At 36.0% G+C, this 21908-nt stretch overlaps 1 protein-coding gene and 1 pseudogene across 1 annotated transcript in view; both read right to left on the minus strand.

The window, feature by feature from the left end:
* LOC138172037 (protocadherin-15-like) overlaps window positions 1–21908 on the minus strand; it is a 2287527-nt gene that overhangs the window by 1610270 nt on the left and 655349 nt on the right. The window lies entirely within an intron of this gene.
* LOC138172081 (ubiquitin-conjugating enzyme E2 C pseudogene) lies at window positions 2410–2948 on the minus strand (annotated as a pseudogene).

Genomic DNA, 21908 nt, shown 5'->3' on the forward strand with positions numbered 1-21908 from the left:
GAGAGAGAGAGAGAGAGAGAGAGAGAGAGAGAGAGAGAGAGAGAGAGAATGAGAACATTTACTTAGGTCAACATTGCTTGACAACTCAGCTATTAGGAAAAGGCATTTTTGCCATTTGGAAATATCTTCTCTATTTGTAAAAGAATTTCACATTAGATAGATTAACAAAATAATATTTGACTTATGCAAATGTAAGCAAAAGTGAACTGAGTCACATTGTTCAGGCTAGCTCCTTTGACCTTTGAAATATCATATCCCAAGCCCTTTAATCCCATAATGTAGAAGCTACTAGATCTTGTGTTATTTTGATGGTTTTTCCACAGTATTCAAATTGTTTCTTCCTGACTACTTGTAATATTTTCTTCTTGGCTTGGGAACTCTGGCTATCATATTCCTAGGAGTTTTCTTTTTGGGATGTTTTTCAAGAGTTTATGGTGGATTCTTTATTTTTATATTTTGCCCTCTGGTTATACAATATCAGGGTGGTTTTGCTATATAATTTTTTTAAAAAATGAAGTATAGGCTCTTTTTTATCATGGATTTCAGGTAGCTTAATATTTTTTAAATTATCTCTCCTGGATCTATTTTCCAGATCAATAGTTTTTCCAATCAGATAGTTTTCATTATCTTTTTTTTCATTCTTTTGGATTGTTTTATTATATCTTGATTTCTAATTTCTAAGTCATTAGCTTATATTTGCTTCATTCTAATTTGGAAGAAATTATCTACTTCAGTGAATTTTTTGACTTTTGTTTGTATCTAGCCAATTTTGTTTTTTAAGGCATTCTTTTCCTCATTGCTTTTTAGACCTTTTCCCATTTGAATTAGTTTAATTTTTAAGGTCCCATTTTCTTCAGTATTTTTTGCAGTATTCTTTAAGCAAGCTGTTGACATTTTTTCTTGATTTTCTTACATCACACTAATTTCTCTATCCAGTTTTTCCTCTACTTCTTTTATTTGATTTACAAAATCCTTCTTGAGCTCCTCCATGATGTGCATCCATTTCACTTTCTTTCATGGAGGCTTTTGATACAGGAGTTTTAACTTTGTTGTCTTCTTCTAGTTCTATGTTTTGATCCTCTTTGTCACCAAAGAAAGATTCTATACTCTGATTTCTTTTCCTCTGCTCATTTTCCCAATCAATTACTTGGCTTTTGATCTCTTTGCAATGGTAGAACTCTGTTTCCAGAGTGGAGAGCTCTCTGTCCCTGATTTCTGAGGTTTTGCAGAGCTGTTGTCAGAGCTATTTCTAGGCACCTGCCTCAGAACTGTGAAGAGGACACCCTTTCCACAACTACCATAAGTTCTGCCATACCAGGGCTCTGCCTCACCAGACCACCACCCAAGACTGCAAATCATATCCAAGCAGGGTGAAAAAAGAGGATCCTTTCTCAGAAACAGCATTTGTCCTCTGATCAGCCACCTTGGAAGCCCACCATCTGTGGGCCTGGAGCTCCAGAAACAGCCACTGCTTCTTCTCCTGCTGTTGCTGCCTTCCCAGTAACTGCCACACTTTGGGCAGGGTTCTGCATTGCCCTCCTCTCTCACCCAGGTACAACAGGGTTTCCCTACTGATCTTTTTCTTTTTATTTGGCATTTGTGGGTTGAGAAATCTGGAAACTGACACAGTTGCAAGTGATTTAGTCCCGAGGTCTGTTCTGGCTGGTGTGAGTCTATGTGGGATTGTGCTGTTTTCCACTCCCAAACCAGTGTGAAAGACCCTTCCTTTAAACCCACCAAGCTCTCCTCAGCTGGAGGTATATTTCACTCTGTGACTTTGTGGCTTCTGCAGCTCCCAAATTTGTTTAGAGTCATTTTTCTCAGGTATTTGGATATGAGAGGGGGACTAGCTCACACTAGGAACACAAAGTTCCTGCTTTCACTCTGTCATCGTGGCTCTGCCCCCCTCCCACCCCACAGCAAGTACCTTTTACTCTATATTCCCAACAGTACACTAGGTTCTGGGAATATAAACACGAATGGGAGACAATCTCTATTCTCATGTAAATTATAAGTAATATAATAGTTCTTAAGATCACAAAATCCTGCTCCCCTCAATGACATCATGTCCTCATAAATCACCATGTGTTAAAAAGAAGTCCCAAAGCCTGCAGTACATTTCGAATTGCTCGTTATATCAAACTTCATTTTTTTCTGCTTGGGCTCCCCATCTATTATCCCAAACTTAGACTTCCAACTCATCTTTTCTTTTTTTTTTTTAAACAAAACTTTATTTATTTATACATTAATGTTGAGGGCTGGATTAGAGCTTAAGGGGAAAAAAAAGGAAAACAGTATGATACAGTCCTTAACAGAAGAAGACAGGTTATAAGGAATGGGAAAAGATACACACACACACACACATACACATACACACAAGATGAAGGAAGGTAGTCTGGGCAGCCAGGGTCAGGGCTCTTGGCTAGTCACTTGCTTCATGTAGGTTTCCAACAGGTACTTTTTAAAGTGGGATTTGTCCAAAGTTCAGTACCATGTGTGTTCAATGGACTGTCAATGTTGGGTTCTCCCAGCAGACTCTGTATAGATAGCAGGATGGTCCTGACATCATACAGAGCTGACCACTTGTCCTTGAGGATGTCCAAACAGATATTCCCTTGGGTGTCCACATTAGGATGGTAACAACGTGTGACAAATTTCACAGTGGGAGCATTATAGGGGTAGCCACTGGGGAATTCCAGGGAGAGCTTGTACATTAGGTCTTCATATACAGTCCTGGCTACCCCATGGATGGTCCCACCCCACTTGAAGAGATTGTCTCACTCTGGGAAGACAGAAATTCCTTTGTCTCCAGACATCATCAGGGTCATCAATTACTGCTTTAACCTCTTGCCCACGGACCTGCGGGCCGCGGCTAACCCAGGCTTGGCCCCCTTATGGGAGGCAGCTGTGGAGCTAGCAGCGTCAGGGTCGCGATTCTGTGAGGCCATAGGGGACAGTATATAAAGGAAGTTTGAGAAACTCCAGCGGCAACTCTAACTCATCTTTTCTTGCTCCCTTTTATTGTCCCAATAAGACAATTCACCTTTAATTCTTTCTAATATGCCCTACAAAAGCTTTTATTTTTTTAAATTCTCATTCCTCAGCCTGCCTAATTCGATTTACAACCTTCACTCAAACATAAAGTCAACACTCAATTCCTTCTAAAAGTCTATAATTAAAAAAAAAAATCTTTTATTTATTTTAGTTTTTAACATTCATTTCCATAAGATTCTGAGTAACAAAATTTCCCCCCTCTTTCTCCTACCCCACCCCAATATATCAAGCCTTCCCCCTATCTATTCTCTCTTATAACCTCTCCCCCACCCACAACTTTCTAGTAAGGCAGGATGGATTTCTATACCCCAGGGCCTGTATAACTTATTTCCCAATTGCATGTAAAAAGCAATTATTTTAACATTTGTAATTAAAACTTTGATTTCCAGATTTTTCACTTCCCTCTTCACCCACCCACACTGGGAAGACAAAGAAATTCAATATAGGTTGTGCATGCATAGTTATGCAAAATGTTTCCATAGTAGTTATATTGTGAAAGACTAACTTTATATCACTCCATCTATTGTACTTATTCTATTTTCTACTTTGATCCTATTGCTTTTCAAAAAATGTTTTCTTCTAACTACCCTCTCCCCCAATCTGCCCTCCCTTCTATCATCCCTCCTCTTACACCCTTATACATATTGTGTTTCCACAATATTCAAATCTTTCTTCCTGACAGCTTGTAATATTTTGTACTTCACCTGGGATTTCTGGAATTTGTCTATGTTATTCCTAGGAGTTTTCTTTTGGGGATCTTTTTCAAGAGGCAATTGGTGAATTAGTTCATTTTTTTATGCCCTCTGGTTCTAGAATATCAGAGTAATTTTCCTAGAGAATTTCTTGAAGGATGATTACTAGGTTCTATTTTTGATCATGGATTTCAGTTAGTCCAATAATTTTTAAATTATCTCTCCTGGATTAATTTTCCAGATCAATGGTTTTTCCAATGAGATATTTCACATTGCCTTATTTTTCTTTAATTTTTTGGGATCCGTTTAGTAGTATCTTAATTTCTCATAAAGTCATTAGTTTCTATTGGCTCCAATCTAATTTTGAAGGAATTATTCTCTTCAGTGACTTTTTGAAATTCCTTTTCCATCTGGTCAATTTGGCTTTCTAAGGAATTCTCCTCAGTGGCTTTTTGGACCTCTTTTGCCATTTGAATTAGTTTATTTTTTAAGGTGTTATTTTCTTCAGTATTTTTTTGGTCTCCTATAGCATGCTGTTGACTCCCTCTTCATGATTTTCTTATATCATTTTCATTTCTCTTCCCAATTTTTCCTCCACTTCTCTTGCTTGATTTTCAAAATCCATCTTGAGCTCTTTCATGGCCAGTAACCATTTCATTTTTTTCCCTTGGGAGCTTTTGATATAGGAGTTTTGATTTCTTCTGGTTCCACATTTTGATCCTTTTTGTCTGCAAAAAAAGGGTTCTATGATCTGATTGTGCTTCCTCTCCTTGCTCATCTTGCCAGCCAATTAGTTGATTTTTGAGCTCTTTGCCACAGTAGAACTCTGCTTCCAGAGTGGAGAGAGCTGTGGCCCAAATTGTTGGGGTTTTTGCAGTTGTCAGAGATCTGAGGAGGGAGCTCCCTCTGTAGCCACCTCAAGCTTTGGCACACTGGCCACACACCCCATGACCACCCACCAAGATTGCTACCCAGATCCAAGCAGGTCAAAGCAAGAGCAATTAAACTCTTAATGGTTGCTTGGTCTCCCTATGATCTCCAGGCCAGGAGCTCAGGAGCCAGTCATTGGGCAGAAGCTGCAGCCACAGCAACTTCTCACCCCAGGGGCAGGGGTGGCAACCTGCTCTTCTGTAACCCAGTTCCAACAGAGTTCGATATTGACCTTTCACTTTCTCTTTGATGCTTATGTGTTTAGAAGTCTAGATACCACCACAGCTGCCAGGGATTCACTCTGCTGAAGTAGGCCCTGGCTGGTCTGTGCCAATGGTGAGGAGCACCCTGGATCTGGGCCTGGGTGGCTCATGTGTGACTGTGCTCAGCTCCCAGATTGTTGCGATAGATTCTTCCTGTCAGCCGGCTGGCCTGCCTTCAGACAGAAATTTGTTTCTCTCTGTCACTGTGGATTCTGTACCTCTAAAATGTGTTTAGATTCATATTTTACAGGCAATGGAGGTGGTTGCAGCAGAGATCAGCCATGTTCCCACTGTTGTTCTTCTGTCTTGGCTCTACCCCTAAAAGTCTCTAATTTACAACCGTAAAGTAAAATTTAAAAAATCAGCTCAATTCTTCGAAGATCCTCAAGTGCATCCAGCATGCAAGGTACTGTGTTAAATACCAGGGATATAAAGACAGTAAGGTCAAATTGAATTTGTCCTCTAGGAGATGTGATTCTATTTATCATTCACTTGAGTTGACATGATTCTCCATATCATATCTAGTCATCCTACAGTCCAAACTTTAGCCACCCCTTTCGAATTCTTAACCCTCATTTGCTATACCCAGGAAGAGGTTAGATGGGGCCATTCTAACTATAGACATGCGATCTTTTATGAAATGGGGAATTTTTCTGGAATAGGTTGAATTAATTTATTTTCTTATTCTGAAAACTAACACTTAGCAGAGTGTCTGAGGGGAAAAAAGGGGCTTAATATATGCTTACTGACTGTTGAAATTCTGAGTATGTGAGATTCCACAAAAAATAAAGTCAAATATCCATCCATGTTTGGAAATATTTATCATCAATTTGCAAGGCACGTCAGCAATGAGAAAGAAATTAACTTTTAAGTTTGGACAAGGCATGTCTTAAATAGCCATACTGAAAATTGTTAATGGGACTTTAAGTAATCTTCCGTGCTTGACAATATTAGATTAACTGAATGTTTGCCTCATAATATTAAACTGAATGGTTCTTCAAACATAATTTCCTTCGTGCCATTTAAAAATGTTTTATGTAGTCTGTTCTTTCCTGTTGTAATATCCTAATTAATTTCATTGCTTTTGCACTTACAATTCTGCTACTTGTAGATTTTAAGTTTTGTATTTCCATAACATGGGCATTTGGCAAAGATACAAACATGCCTAGGGCATTTACATTCAGAAAATGAGTATTTTAGAAAGAATAAAACAGCAGCACAAACCTATTTATCAATCATGCAGCGTAATTGTTATACTCTTAATACATTTAAAATTTCAAGGGTACTTTAACATTTTCAATTATAACTAAATGGCATGTTTTAAAATGTCATTGATGTATTTTACTTTTACAATACAAGCTTTTCGAGATTACCCATCATTCCATTTGAGTTATTTTATAAGAAAGCAAAAGAATTGGTAAAAAAAAAAAAATTCCTATCTGTAGTAGCCTTCATCTCTCTATTTTCTTAAGTAGCCTTTGTTCTCCCCCTCTCACTTCCTATTCATTGAAAATGATATATGAAAGACAAAATTCCTTGTAACAATTATAAAAGTCAAGCAAAATTCCTTCTCTCCTTGAGTGCACACTTTCATTCAATAAGATTGTGTGGAGTACCTACATTGTGGCAGACGCTGTGCCAAACATAGGGATACCAAATGAGGCAGACAGGGTTTGTCCTCTAGGAGCAAACCTTTAATGGGGAGAAGAGCAAGCAAATCTGTATGTAAAATATAGTACACATGGAATAATTGCAGAATAATCAACAGAGACAAGGCAATAAAATTAAGAGGGGGTGGGGAAAGCTTCTGGCAAAATGGAGGATTTTTGTTGGGATTGAAGGAAGCTGGGGAAGCCAGGAGTCAGAGATGAAGAGAGAGAGCATTGCAGGCAAAATCAAAGTAATGTCTTGTTCTAAACTCTAAATCTATAACCTCTTAGTCAAGACAGATAGGATCATCAGTCCTGTAGAGTCATAAAGGGTCAGTTATATTATCTGGCTTATTCTTTATGTACACTTTCCCCCTTGATTTCTTTTTCTCCCCTTATTATTATAGTCAGCCCTTTCATTTCTAAGTAAAATAGGAATAGTGACAACAAAAATCCTTGGTTCACCCAGGTTTTATTGGAAAGGATTTTAGCTCATTTACCTTACATATAACAGTAGCTTTTGGCACTAAATATATATTATTTATCATTTTATAATACATTCCTGAACTTTTGGGTGTTTTAAGAGAAAGAAATATCCCTTTATTAATATTATCTGCATTATCTTATAAGATTTCAATAAAGAAATCATCAAATTTATTTAACTTACATTTAAATCAAGTAAGTATTAAATGATTGAGTATCAATATGTGTTCAAGTAAACCAAACTAAATGGGAATTGCTTCTTAACACAGAAACTGGAAACCATGCTTTGGTGTCCTCATTTGAAAAATAAATAGATTGAAAACAGGACTTTGAAGGAATTTTATCATTTAATATAAATCAAGAAACATTAATCTTCCTAGAATAACTTTGGACTCTTTAAACCTAGCACCTATGGAATATATCACATCAATTAAAATGAACATTATAGTGCTTTCAGTTGTAAAGTATATATAAGCAGTATCACATTTGATCTTCATGACATTTCAGTGAGTAAATTGGGCTCAGAACCATGAAGTTATTTGCAGGGCTATGAGTTAGATGTGGAATTCTAATGAAGGTCTTCAAGCCAAATCACTCCTATATCAAGATAATTTTCTTTAATAGAGAGACACCACTGTCAATGGAGTGGAATTTAGGAATTCAAATGCTTTAACAATATTGTTCAAACAAATCAAAATATTTTAATTAAAGATCCATTTTCTAAGGAACTCCTAGACAATGAATATAATAGTGAAGCTACATTTCAATAATCCATTTCAAATGCATTTAAATAATAATTATATAGAAATTGATTTCTTTTTATGTGTATTATGAAGTACTACTCTAAAATCTCATTTAATGAAAACCATATACAGCTGTTTCCCACATCTCTGTCTTGTTTCCCAAAATATTAAGGACCTATAATGATGTGTTAGGAATAATGCCAAGGCTGCACATCAGGAGTTTTAAATTTATTTCTCCCCTCTATATCAAACAGAAAGCAAATTTCTTGAAGGCAGGGACTAGGCTTTATTTTCCCCCTATTTTTACACAGTTATATTCCCATCATATAGCACAATACAGTATGCATAGTAAGGACTCAACAAGCATTTTCTTTCTAATTTATTTAGCAATTGTCTCTTTCTTTAGACTTTTTCAGTAATATTGTCCCCCTTCGGGCCATAACTCCAACATCAATAAATTGAGGGAATCTAAATTCTTGCTTGTAGCAATGTGGTAGATGCAGAAATGGTGCTGGCTATGGAATCAGAAGACCAAGGTTCAAATGATACCTCTGATACCTATTACTTGATTTATCTTGGGCAAGTCAATTAAACTTGATAGACCTCAGTTTCCCCAACTGTAAAATGAGGTTACAATAATTAGCTCCTGAGACCACTTCCATTTCGAAATCTTTGACCCTATGACCTTTTATTCAACCAAGGGTGCCAAGGCAGAGATAACAGAGCCAATCAGTAAAGCACAATAATGCTTCCATCTGTTCAGCTGATTTTTATCTGATAACAGATAGAAAAATAGGAATTAGTGGGACTCTCTAATGAATGCAAATTGACCTATTTCACAGCAGTGCTGTGAAGTTTAATGCTTAGCTGACTCTCAAAGTTCCTAAAGGCACTAATGTTCTTCAGACTAGCACCCTGTGAGTGAAACATAGTGAATAATAATGATAATTAGCATAGGTCCCATGCTGGGAGTTGTATTACCTTAGACTAAGCTCTTAATAGGTCTTACAGGTGAAACACATTGGACTTCATTAAGAGGTACACAGAGCCAAGCTGGAGTCAAAACCTGATCATCTATGTGGTTGGAGGTTACATAATATAGATTGATTTATTATGCAAATAATCTAAAAGCCCAATTTAATAACAATAGCTCACATTCGTAAACTGGTTTTTCATGGTAAACACTTTTTACCATGCAAACCTTGAAGAATAATGGTAATAACAACAATGACATTTTGATAGTGCTTTAAGGTTTGCAAAATGTCTTGCAAATGTTAACTTATTTCATCTCCACAACAACCTGAGAGGTGGGCTCTATTCTTATTCTGGTTTTACAAATAGAAAAAAAAAAGGACAAAGATCAATGACCCAACTAGGAAGCATCTGAAGCTTCTTTACTCCACTGCGCCCTCTAGTGGCCTTCTAGGTCATAGATCAGGAAACCCATGACAAGAGAAATAAATGTGCTTTCCTCCTGTTACATATTTAGCAGCTGTTTGGGCTTGGAACTCAATTCAGGTCTCCAATTGTAGAGTCAACATTTGTTCTGTCCTGCCACATCCCCTGATAAATCTAAGAATGAATAGGTTCCATCCTTGGGTTCCATCATTTTCTGTTCATATCCTAGCTCCTTGTGATGAAGCTGCCAAGGAAAACAGCTTAAGCACCAAGCCCTGAGTTAGAATCACGTGGACAGGGAAGGAAATAAACACTTTGACAATCCTTCAAGTGGAACATGAAAATGTACATAGGTCAGAATATTCTGATGAAAGACTTCATTTAGCCTTCATATGACTAAATTACATAAATATACCCACACACTTTAAGAAACTTGCTATAAGCCTACAAATTGCAAATAAATTGTTAATCTACATGTATGGGGAGAATTCCCACACTGAGAGACAAAAATGAAAGCAAAACAAAATATGCCATCCAGGTTAATTTTTAAGTAAGGAAAATCCCCTTTTGGTCTAATTGCAGAAAGCTCACTAGACCTTTAAGCAAACTTCCTGCCACCATGTTCTGAGTAAGAACTGCAAGAATGAGTGAATTAAAAATAATACCATGGTGAGGTACACAGGTCTTCAGAGGTCACATGGCTTATTGGATGACTTACTGGATTTGTAAACAGGAGGATGAGTGAAGTGTCACCTCTAACACTAAGTAGAATAATACCTGCAGTACTTCCCTCATAGGATTATATCACAAATAAAATAAATATCTCAGTACTTATGATTGTTGTACCTGAAACCTGAGCAAGACCCAAGTAACAATTTAGAAGTGAACCCTTTATTGGCACCATGTTGGCTGATGGTGCCCCTCCCAAAATTGTTCAGCCCCTATCCCAGGCAAAGCCTCAGCTTTTACAGGTAACCAATGCAGCTAAAAGTTAGGTATTATGTAAGCAGGAATTTGCAGAGGCTAAAATCAGTGATGGGTCAGTACACATTTTGAAACTCCCACTGCAGCCCACCCACCTCCATAAAGGAGAGCTGGCCAGAGAGAGTGGAACTAAACTTGGCAGTCTGCCTACTTCCATGAAGGAGAGCTGGTTGGGGGAGGGGAATCAATGGGTCCAGATACAACATGATAGGTAGGATTGGATTGACTGTGGTCTGCATCACTGAAAGGGACTCCCAAATCAATGAGTTACATATCCATTGCAATGTAGATATATATGAAATATTATATTTGAATTTATATTGATATATTGATATACTCAGGCTGATCTATAAATTTGTTGTTTCATGATATATGTCTATGTTAAAACCAAATCATAAAGTATATACATATATATATATATATGTGTAGTAATGTACTCATATATATATATATATAAATGCATACAAATGGATAGATAGATGTAGATACAAGCATGTGAGTGTATACTTGTAGAAGAATGTAGATATGTATGAATATATATGTTACTATATATGCATATTTGTCTTGACCTATAATTTTCATTCCTTTCTTCTTTCAAGCAGAAAACTCCCTCCATTCATAGATATCTAGTAGCCTTATAGTGTCCCAGAATTCTAAGACATTCAGGCACTTTCCAATTTTTGTACAGCCAGTACATTTCAGAGGTTAGATTTGTCCCTATGTCTCATTGACATCTAAGTTTACCCTGTGTCTACTCTACTAAGAATATCAGCTATTGATAAAAATGTGCCAGAGGTCCCAGTGATATTTTTACAAACTAAATTGATGCTTACAAGAAAAAGCATTCAGAAAAAAGAATAATCCCTATTTCTGGGTTGGCCATATATCTCTTACTGGTAAGTGTTGAAACAAATATATTATTTGGTTACTGGGAGCTATGTGGTTTAAATTATTGAATGCATTTTAAAAATCCCATTCCTTCTTATGTGTAGGGTAACATTAGAAGTCATTGTATTGCCCATTCATCAGCAAAACGTGTTAATTGAGAAAGCATTGAAGATTCAGTTTATCATCAAAGTTCCTAAAACATCACTCAGATTATGTTAAGCATTATCATTTCTTTCATCCATATCTCAACTGAAGAGGGAGAACTTTTCTTTGTCAAGGCAAAGCTCCTTTACATCATCCCATCCCATCCAATCCCATTTTCTTTAGCACATTGCCCCTCATTGATTTTCCATTTTCATTATCCTTCAGTCACTTCCTTTCTACTATATGCTATTCTATTACCTACACAAATGTTCATGTCTCCCCATTCCAAAAAAAAAGCAAACAAACAAACAGAAACCCTGGATTGACTGGACTCTTCTCACCATCATCCAAAAAATCTCCCCCCTTACTTGGATAAACTCCCTGAGACGCTATCTACAACAGGTGCTTCCACTTATTTTCTTCTCACTTTTTTTTTAACTCTTTGAAGTCTGCTTTCTTGCATCATTGAACAGGAAGGCTTTTCCTCAAAGTTACAATAATCTATTAACTGTTAAATCAAATGGACTTTTCTCAAGCCTCATCCTTCTGGATCTTTCTGTAGCCTTTGAGAGTGTTCAATACTTTCTTCTCTCAAAATTTTCATGACACTGTTTTGTGGGCTTTTCAGATTCTTCTCAGCCTTCTTGTATCTTCATCCATTCCAATCTCAGTAACCATGGTTGTGTCACAAAGCTCTGTCCTAGGAAAAGTTCCCCTCTCCTTCCATGCTGTTTTGTTTAGTGATATCATCAGCTTTCGTGGATTCAGTTGCTTTTCAGTTCCATTTTTCCTTGCTCAACCTCTTTAGATCTTCGGTGTCACATGCCCTTTTCCCATTTGAACATCTTCTCCTATAATCATTTTAAATTGAACACACCACAAACTGAGCTTATTATATTTTCCTCAAATTTTCCCTGTTCCAAACATCCTAAATATGATGACCCTCATCATCATCATCATCATCACCACTACCACCACCATCATCATCCCAGATACCCTGGCTCATAACGACATTATCCTTCTTTACACATCACCCTCTCTCTTACTCAGCTTAGCCAAGTACTTACCAAGTTTGCCAATTCTATCTCTACAGTCTCTTATATATACTCTTCTGATGTTGCTATGTCCTTGCTTCAGGCCCTCAACATCTCATGCCTAGAGTACTAAAAAGGTCTACTGATAGGTTCCATGCCTCAAATCTCTCACGCTTTAGTCCACTGGCCCCTCAGCTATCAAAGTCATCTCCCTAAAGAACAATTATGACCATATTGCCGCTGTCCCCATTCAAGAAACCCTAGCACCCAATGTAGGATTAAAATATAAATATGAAATATATTTAAGCCCCTTCATAGTCTGACTCCTTCCTATATTTCCAGAATTTTTAATGTGACACGTCACTATGACCTAGTCACCCTGCGTTCCCTGATGTTCCTGACACAGCATGCCTTGCCATTGCTTTGTGAATTTTAGAACACCTACAGAACGTTCCATTCACTTCTGAATCGTACTTTTAATAGCCTGAAGGATATCTCAAGGAGGAAGACTAAGATGGTGAAGGGCTATGAGTTCATGCTCCATAAGGAACAATTGAAGAGAAAAGAAGAACCATCTATTAAACACTTCCTGTAAGCCAGACACTGTACTAAGTCCCTTGTCAATATGAAAGCAAGGGGGATATATAAAAGTAAGGTATATGTGTGTGGTACCGTGTGGGTGGTGGGATATAAAATGTCTTTAGGTATTTGAACAGTTATCACTTGGGAAGATTAAATTTGTTACTTACTTCAATTTGTTAGCTTATTAAATTAAAATTAGCAGTAATGGTCAGAAGTATCAACAAAGAGAGAAATTTAAGCTTAATGTATGTCAGGTGGTTGGGGAGTTCCTAAAAAATAGAACTGATCTTAGGTGTGATGTTGTGTTGGATAGACTTCAACTATGCACAGCTGCCCAGAGTCTCATCTGGTCAAATCCCACAGCCCTTCTCAAAGTGAGCCCCGAAGCAAAGCCTCCCATCAGGGCTTATGTAGCCTTCTCCTGCATCAGAGAATGTAACAATCTTTTTGACCCACTTTCCAGTCACAAAGTATCTCCTGGGAAACAAGGCTCCCACCACAGGCTCCAGGTGCACTTAACCTAGGGGCAAGAAAGATCTTTCAATTTACATTCCTATGTACTTGCAGGTCCCCCAGGGGAGAGGCAGGACTTGTGCAGGATAGATGGGCTTGGTTGGGGAGAGGCCTGAGACCTGTTCCATGGGTAGGGCCATCACTTAGGGCGATTAGTATCGAGATTCTGCAGAGACCTTAACCACGGGCGTTAGGGTTATCGGCTAAGGTCATCTCTCCTCTCTGCTCGCTGACCTGTCCTTGTACTTGGGCATCTGAGAGTACTTGCTTGCCAGACCCGCTTCCACTAGGCTCGCATCCATCCGCAGGTTCTCGTCTGTCTCCAGGATGGTGGCAAGCAGGCCATCCAGGAGCTCGTTCCTCTGGTCAGATTCCAGATCCGTGGCCATTTTGAGAACGATCTTGAAGAATTCTTAGGCCATGACTGTAGCCGGTGTCTGATGCCGCGCTGCCAGTCGTTAAGGCTTTATAGTGACCGCGGCAGTCCCCCAGTTCCTGCCTCGCCCAGAGTTCCCACATGGGGTTAGGCTCAGTGTACGAGATCGTGTGTTTTTACTGTTCCCTGACTGAGCGAGCCCATGGCAGATTAACCCTATATGTGTGGGATCATGAATCATTGAACTAATAGATAAAATTAGAAACCAGTTTTATTAAAAAAATAAACAGTTGGATGATTTGATTTTTAAAAAGACAGAAGAAAATCGAATTACTTATATGAAAAATGAAAAGGATGACTTTACCACCAATGAAGATAAAATTTAAGGAATTATAGCAAATTATTTTACCTAATTATATGCCAGTAAAACGGATCATGTAAGTGGAATGGAAGGATGTTTACAAGAATATAAACTACTCAAATTAAGTGAGGAAAAATTAGAATATTTAAATATATTCCTCCCTTAGGGGAAAAAATCTTCATTACCAAATGAATTTATATTTAACGAGTAATTAATTCCATTAACACATGAAGTATATGAAATTATAGCATATATGTATGTGTGTGTAAATATGTAAATGTTGTAATTCCATCAAATGTCTTTTTACACAATTGTGGTTTTCATATTTAACCATGAAGAACAAAAAGTAGGAAAACAAAACTATTAATCCATATCCTTAATGATTATGCAAAAAAATTAAAGAAAACAGGGGCAGTTAGGTGGAGCAGTGAATAGAGCACTGGCTGGCCCTGGAGTCAGGAGGATTTGAGTTCAAATCCAGCCAAACACCCAGCACAAAACTAGCAATGTCACTTGGGCAAGTCACTTAACCCCAATTGCCCTGCCTTGCCCCCTCCAAAAAACAAAACAAAACAAAGAAAACAATATCAAGTAGATTACAATGGCATACCACAACAGGCATACTTTATGACCAGGTAGGATTTGTATTAGAAATTCAAATCTGTTTAAATGTAATGAAAATTCCCAGTATAAATGACAATGTCATTAACAAAAAAAGCAGTAAAGATTATATTATTATATCAATTGATTCATTAATCCTTTGGTCCAATACAACCCATTCCTATTAAAAACGCTAGAAAAATGTATAGGAATAGATAGAGCCTTTCTTAAAATGTTAGGCAGTATATATCTAAAGCCAAAAGTAATGACTGTTAAAGGGATAAACTTGAAGCATTCTCAATTAGGTCAAGGGTTAAGAAAGGATATTGATTATTACTATTTTTCAACATTGTATAGAAATGCTTACTATAGCAATAAGAAAAAGAAAAAAAAAAGTTGTGGCTAGGTGAAAAGAGCACTGTCCCTGGAATCAGCAGGACCTGAGTTCAAATCTGTTCTCAGACACACAACACTCACTAGCCATGTGATCTTCTGCAAATCACTTACCCCTAATTGCCCTGTCCCCCCTCCTAAAAGTAAAAAAAAAATGAAATGAAATAAAATAAACTGAAGGGATAAAAAAATGGAGAAAACTAAACATCTTTGAAGATGGTTTGATAGTATATTTTGGGAATCCTAGAGAATAAATTTTAAAAAATGTTATAATAATTAACAACTTCACCAAAGATCAATATATGCAATAAACCCACATAAGTCATTAGTAATTCTACTTATTACCATCAAAGCCCAGTAGGGAGAGACAGAAAGAGAAATTCCTTTCAGCATAACTGCTGATAATATAAAAGACTTGGGAGTCTACTTGCTAAGAAAAACTAAGACACTATATGAACACAAATATATGCCATTTTTCACACAAAGACAGATGTAAACAATTGTAGAAATATTAATTCTTCATGGATAGACCATGCCAGGATAAGGAAACTATAATTCTAATTGAGTTAATTTGCTCATTTAGTTCCATACCAATAAAACTACCATATATTTCATACGGATAAAATAATTAAAAATTAAAAGGGAATAAATGAAAAATAAATAGAAAAATGGAACATACTAACAAAGGAAGTGTAGCACTGTTAGATTTCAAACTATGTAAGAAAGTGGTAACCATCAAGACACTCTAGGACTCCCTAAGAAAGAGTGGTGGATTAGTAAAAAAAAAAAAAGGATACAAGCAATAAATACAGAGTAGTAAATGACCATAGAAATCTACTGTTTGATAAAACCAAAGATCCAAACTTTTTAGAGGAAGAACTCACCATTTGACCAAAAATTCTTGAAAAACTAGAAAGCATTTTAGATGAAATCAGGCATAAACAAACATTTCCCACAATATACCAATATAAGGTTAAAATGGATAGATGATTTAGATTTGAAGGGTGATATCACAAGTGAATAGGGGATCATGGAAGAATGTACCTTTCAGATCTATGCATAAAGGAAGAGTACATTGTATTGGGGGCTTGATAGTAGGAACAATATGTATGCAGAAATGGAAATATAATATACATATAAAATAACATTTTAAAATGATTTTTAGAGGGAAGTTTGAGGAGAAAACACTGAGAACTGATGTATGAAATAGACTTTAAAAAAATAAGACTTCCTGTTAAGATGAGCTAATTCATTCTTTTTTAAAAAAATAAACTATTAATATATTTTAATATTCATTTCTTCATTTGAAATTCTCTTCCTCACTCCCACCCCTCCTCCTACATTTGAGAAGGTGTAATGGGAATGTAAATTGTGAAGATCTTCCCTGCCCCTAGGCTAAAGTGCACCTGGAGCCTGGGGTGGGAGGCTTGTTTTTCAGTAGATACTTTTTGATTGGCCAGTGGGTCCAAAAGGTTGTTACATTCTCTGAGCCAGGAGAAGGCTATATAAGCCCTGATGTGAAGCTTTGTTTTGGGGCTCACTTTGAGAAGTGTTCTGATTTGATGAAACTCTGGAAAGCCGTTGTCCAGAGCCCCCTGGCTTTGAAACCCAGATGTTGTTCGGTATGGATGTAATGGTTGCACAGTTTGGAAAGCTGTGTACTTGATCTGTTTCTGTCTTGATAATTCTGTCTGTATATTCTGAAGTTCAGGGTGCTGACCTTTTTCCCCTGAACGAGGTAAACATACATATCTGACTGATTAAAGTAAGCTTGTTAACCCATTTTGAGTTGCTTTCCTTTATCAAAGCAGATCCAAGAACCTGTGGTGGCAGCAAACCCTGAGGACGTTTGGGGTGCTTGCTGCTACAGAAGGCAAGCAAGATAAGGTTTTAATAGGATATGAAATCAAGCAAAACACATTGTTATTAGCCATATTGAAAAAAATACAATGAAAAAAAATAAAGTTTAAAAACAAAACAAACCTGTCTTTCAATCTTCTCCCAGATTTCATTATTTCTTTTTTCTCGAAGTGAATAACATTTTTCATCATAGGTCCCATTTAGATAGTTGTGTCGATCAGAATAGCGAAAATCATTGTTTCAACATTTTTGTTACTGTGCACAATGTTGTCCTGGTTCTACTCACTTCACTTTCCATCAGTTCATATGTATCTCCAAGTATTTATTTTTTAATTTATAATATTTTGTTTTTTTTTCCAACTACATGTTAAATTATTTGGTTAACATTTTAAAAAATTGAGCTACAAATTCTATCCATCTTTCCCTCCTTTCCTCCCCCCTCCCTGAGATGGTAATCAATCATATATAGGTTATACATCTGCAATCATGTCAAAGATTTCTATACTAGATATTTTGTATAAAAAGTCTGTAATAAAATATAAACAATGAAAGAAAGAAAATGAAAAATAACATTTTTCAGTCTGTATTCAAACAATATGATTTCTTTCTCTGGATGCAGCAAGTATCTACTCCTTTGGGATTATTGTGGATCATTATACTGCTGAGAATAGCTAAGTCATTCATAAATCTGTACAATATTTCTTTTACTGTGTACAACATTGTCTTACTTCTTAGCATGGGTTCATGTAACCCTTTCTAGGTTTTTTTTTTTTCAAATATCATCCTGCTCGGCATTTCTTATAGCACAATAGTATTCCATCAAATGTGTATCACGTCTAGTTCAGCTATTCCCCAACTGATAGGCATTCCTTCAATTTTCAATCCTTAGACACCACAAAAAGAGAAGCTGTAAATATTTCTGTATAAATAGGTCCTTTTTTTAATGTCTGTGGGATATAAACTTAGCACTGGTATTGCTGGATCAAAGGGTATACACAGTTTTATAGCCCTCTAGGCATAGTTCCAAATTGCTGTACTAAACAGAATTGTTGGATCATTTCAAAACTCTATCAACAGTGCATTAGTGTTCTAGTTTTCTGTTTCATCCAACATTTATAATTTTCCCTTTTATCTCATGTTTGGCAATCTAATAGGTATAAGGTGCTATTTCAGAGTTGTTTTAACTTGCATTTCTCTAATCAATAGTTATTTAATTATTTCTCATATGAATACATACAAGCTTGAATTTTTAGCTAAAATTGCCTTTTTATATCTTTTGATCATTTCTCAGTTGCAGTTTTTATAAATTTGACTCAGTTATTTATGCATCTGAGAAGCACGTCCTTTATCAGAGATATTTGTTGCACAGAATTTCCCCAGTTTTCTGCTTTCCTTTTAATTTTGATTGCATTGGTTTTGTTTATAAATTTTTAAAATTATTAAAAATCAAAATTATACGTTTTATATTTTGTAATGCTCTTTCTATTTTCTTTAGTCCAAAATTCTCCCTTTATCCATAGATCTCAGAGAAAAACCATTATGCCCTCCATTAATTTGCTTATGATATAACCCTTTATGTACAAAGCATGTATCCATTTTGATTTTATCTTGGTATATAGTGTCAGCTATTCCTCTATGGCTAGTTTCTACATTACATTCTATTTTCCCATCAGGTTTTGTCAAATGAGTTTATTTTTTTCCAAACACTTGAATGTTTGTCAATAACAAAAACTACTATGATCATTTATTATAATGTAATGTGTACCTAATCTGTTCCACTAATCCAGCACCATATTTCTTTGCTTATACAAGATTTTTTTTATAATTATTGCTTTATAGTACAATTTCAGATTTGATACAGCTAGATTACGTTCTTTCACATTTTTTATTGATCCCATTGATATCCCTGAACTTTTCTTCTTTCAGATGAATGCTGTTATTATTTGTTCTATCTTCATGAAATATTGTTGTTAGTTTGATAAATATGAAAGGGAAAAAATAGTTTAATTTAGGAAAAATTTTTATTTTTATTATCCTAGATTAGTCTACCCATGAGCATTTAATGTTTTCCAATTGTTTAGATCTCACTTTATTTGTGTGAAACTTATTTTGTAATTTTTTTTTCATAGAGTCCCTGTGTTCTTGCCAGGTAGACTTTAAGTAATTTATATTATCTACAATTATTTTATTATTTTTAAAGCAATTGGATTTAAGTAACTTGCTCAAGGTTATACAGCCAGTTTTTTTTGTTTTTTTTTTTGGTGTGTGTGTGTGGGTGTGTGTGGGTGTTAAGTATCTGATGCTGGAACTGATCCCTTGTCCTGACTCCAGAGCCAGTGCTCTTACTCACTGCACCACCTAGCTGCCCTTACAGTTATTTTAAATAGATGTGCTCAAAGTCACAGAAGTAGTGTGTGACACAGCAAAGATTTGAACTCAAATACCATGAATCTAAATCAACTCTCCAAATTAGAGCCCTTCCTGCTACAAAACACTCTCCTACTGGAGAACAAGGACTTCAAGAGAATCCTATAAGTTCATATATGGAAGAAATTTCATCTAGTTCAACCCATTCTTGACCCATAATTGTTTCCATCATAGCAGCCCTAACACTTGGCTTTTGACCCTTTCTTCAAAACTTCTAATTAGGAAGAAATAAAAAAGACTCCATTTCCATTTCAGAAAATCCTAATTGTTGGGAAGCTTTTCTTTCTGAGAAAACAAAATAAACAAGCAAACAAAAAGCTTAAATTTTCCCATCTCCAGTACTGTCTGCTGTTTCCAGTTAAGCCATCTGGGTCCAAATAGAATATGTTCTATGATTCTTTAAAATAATAGTTCTTTAATTAATGAAGATTGTTGTTATACTGTCTGTAAAACTTCTCTTCTCTGGGTTAACTATCCTCTATTCATTTCATTTTTGATATATTCTTCAGTTCTTTTAACATATGCTCTTTTGACATTTATATTAATTATTTCAGCAATTTTACTGACCCATGTTAGGCATGTTGTAGCTTGGTTATTAGCATTTAATTCATTTTAAGGAGAAGTGTGTCCCTTCATGGATCTTCCCAACTCCCAATATAGCTATATTAAGTGCTTTGGGTTATTAAATAGACTGTTTTCTATCTCTTGCTGCTAGACTTTGTTGGTAATATATAGAAATGATGATGATTTCTATGCCTTTGTTTGTTTTGTGTCCTTCAACTTTGTGAAAGTTTTTATTTCAGGAATTTTTTAAAGTTAATATTCTAGGATTCTCTGAGTATAACATCATATCATCTTCAAACCAAGTATTTCTCACACCACTCTGCTCCTCATGTTTTATACGACAGTATTCCATCACAATCACATACCTCAAATTGTTAAACCATTCCCCAATTCAGACTTCCCATCAATTTACAGTTTCTTGCCACCACAAAAAAGAGCTGCTATAAATAGTATACATGTGCACACACACATATGCACAAATAAATCATTTTCCTTTTTCATTGATCTCCTTGGGATTCAGAACTAATAGAACACTTGCTAGATAAAAGGGTAAATACAATTTTAAAGCTCTTTGGACATATTTCCAAATTGTTCTGCAGATTGGTTGGAGAAGTTCACAATCCCACCCATTGTTTATTATTGTCCCTTTTATTTCACAGCCACATCAGCATTTGCCATTTTCCTTTTCTGTCATATTAACTGATCTGATAAGTTGGAGGTAATACTTCAGAGTTGTATTCATTTGCAATTCTTTAATAAATACTGATTTAGAGAATTTTTTTTCATGTCCCAATTGATAGCTTTGCTTTTTCTTCTGAACACTACTTGTTCATATCCTTTAACCATTTATCAACTGGGGAACATTTTTTTTCTTCAAAATTTATTTCAACCAATATCACTTAAGTTTGGCAATCAATGGTTTCATTAATTCAAAGAGGTTTTTTTCTTCATGGGATTTTCCTCTATGACTTTGAACTTCATCTTTATGCCTATTATATCTTATATTATACTTTTGGATTATGTTATTTTTTTCTAGGAATAGAATAAGCTACTTGTGGGGAGTAAGGTAATCTATTTTGTTTTTTAATCCTTACTAATGGGAGAAGATTCTGGGAAGATGGTGGAATAGGTCAGAAAATAACAAGCTCTCAAGATTTTCTCCCAGAAGAGAATTAAAATAAGCACCTTAGGGTGAACAAAGTATGGGTGAATATAAATAAGAATAGGGGCATAACTGGGGTCCTCTTGGGAGAATTTGAGAAGATCAGAAGAAAACTCCTAGGTTCTATTTTAGCAACAAGCCCTGTGGATAGGTGGTTTGAGGGGATGCTTCAGCCCCAGCCAAAGGAACTATTAACCCATGACAGTGAAGGATGTTGGGTGTTTGAACCTACAAAGATTGCTGATAATTAATGCCAGAACCTGCTGTGCTGTGAAGATCCCTGGGGTAAAGAAGGAACCAGCATAAACCCAGTGATTGCAGAAGCAGGGGAGGGGGACAGAAAGCCCCTTCATGTAGGCACTTACAGGAGGATGGAACTTTGGCTTTGGCTCCAGGCTAAAGGGGAGAACTGAAGATGTGGGGAAAGAGGCACCATTTCCCATACACCAGGGTTAGAGGTGATTGCAAAAATTAAGTTATTCCACAAAATAAAAATGCACAGGCAAAGGAGAGAGAATCCAACCATAAAAAGCTATTATGGTAATAGATAATGACTGGGGCTTATCTTCAGAGGAAGATATTGAAGTAATGAAACTCCCCAAAAATAATATCAAATGGTTACTTGTCCAAAAAGAATCCATAGAAAATGTTAAAAATACTTTAATAAACAAATGACAGAGATTGAAAAAAATAAGAATAATCCAAGAAAAAAAAGAAGGGATGAAAGGAAAGTCAATCGATTAGAAGAGTAATCCAGAATCTTAAGAAAATGACACCTTGAACATAAGAAATAGACAAAGTGAAGCCA

The sequence above is a fragment of the Petaurus breviceps genome, unplaced genomic scaffold (genome assembly GCF_028583685.1).
Source record: "Petaurus breviceps papuanus isolate PSGF00001 unplaced genomic scaffold, PetGlider_PUasm1.0 490, whole genome shotgun sequence".
Classification (NCBI taxonomy): Eukaryota; Metazoa; Chordata; class Mammalia; order Diprotodontia; family Petauridae; genus Petaurus; species Petaurus breviceps.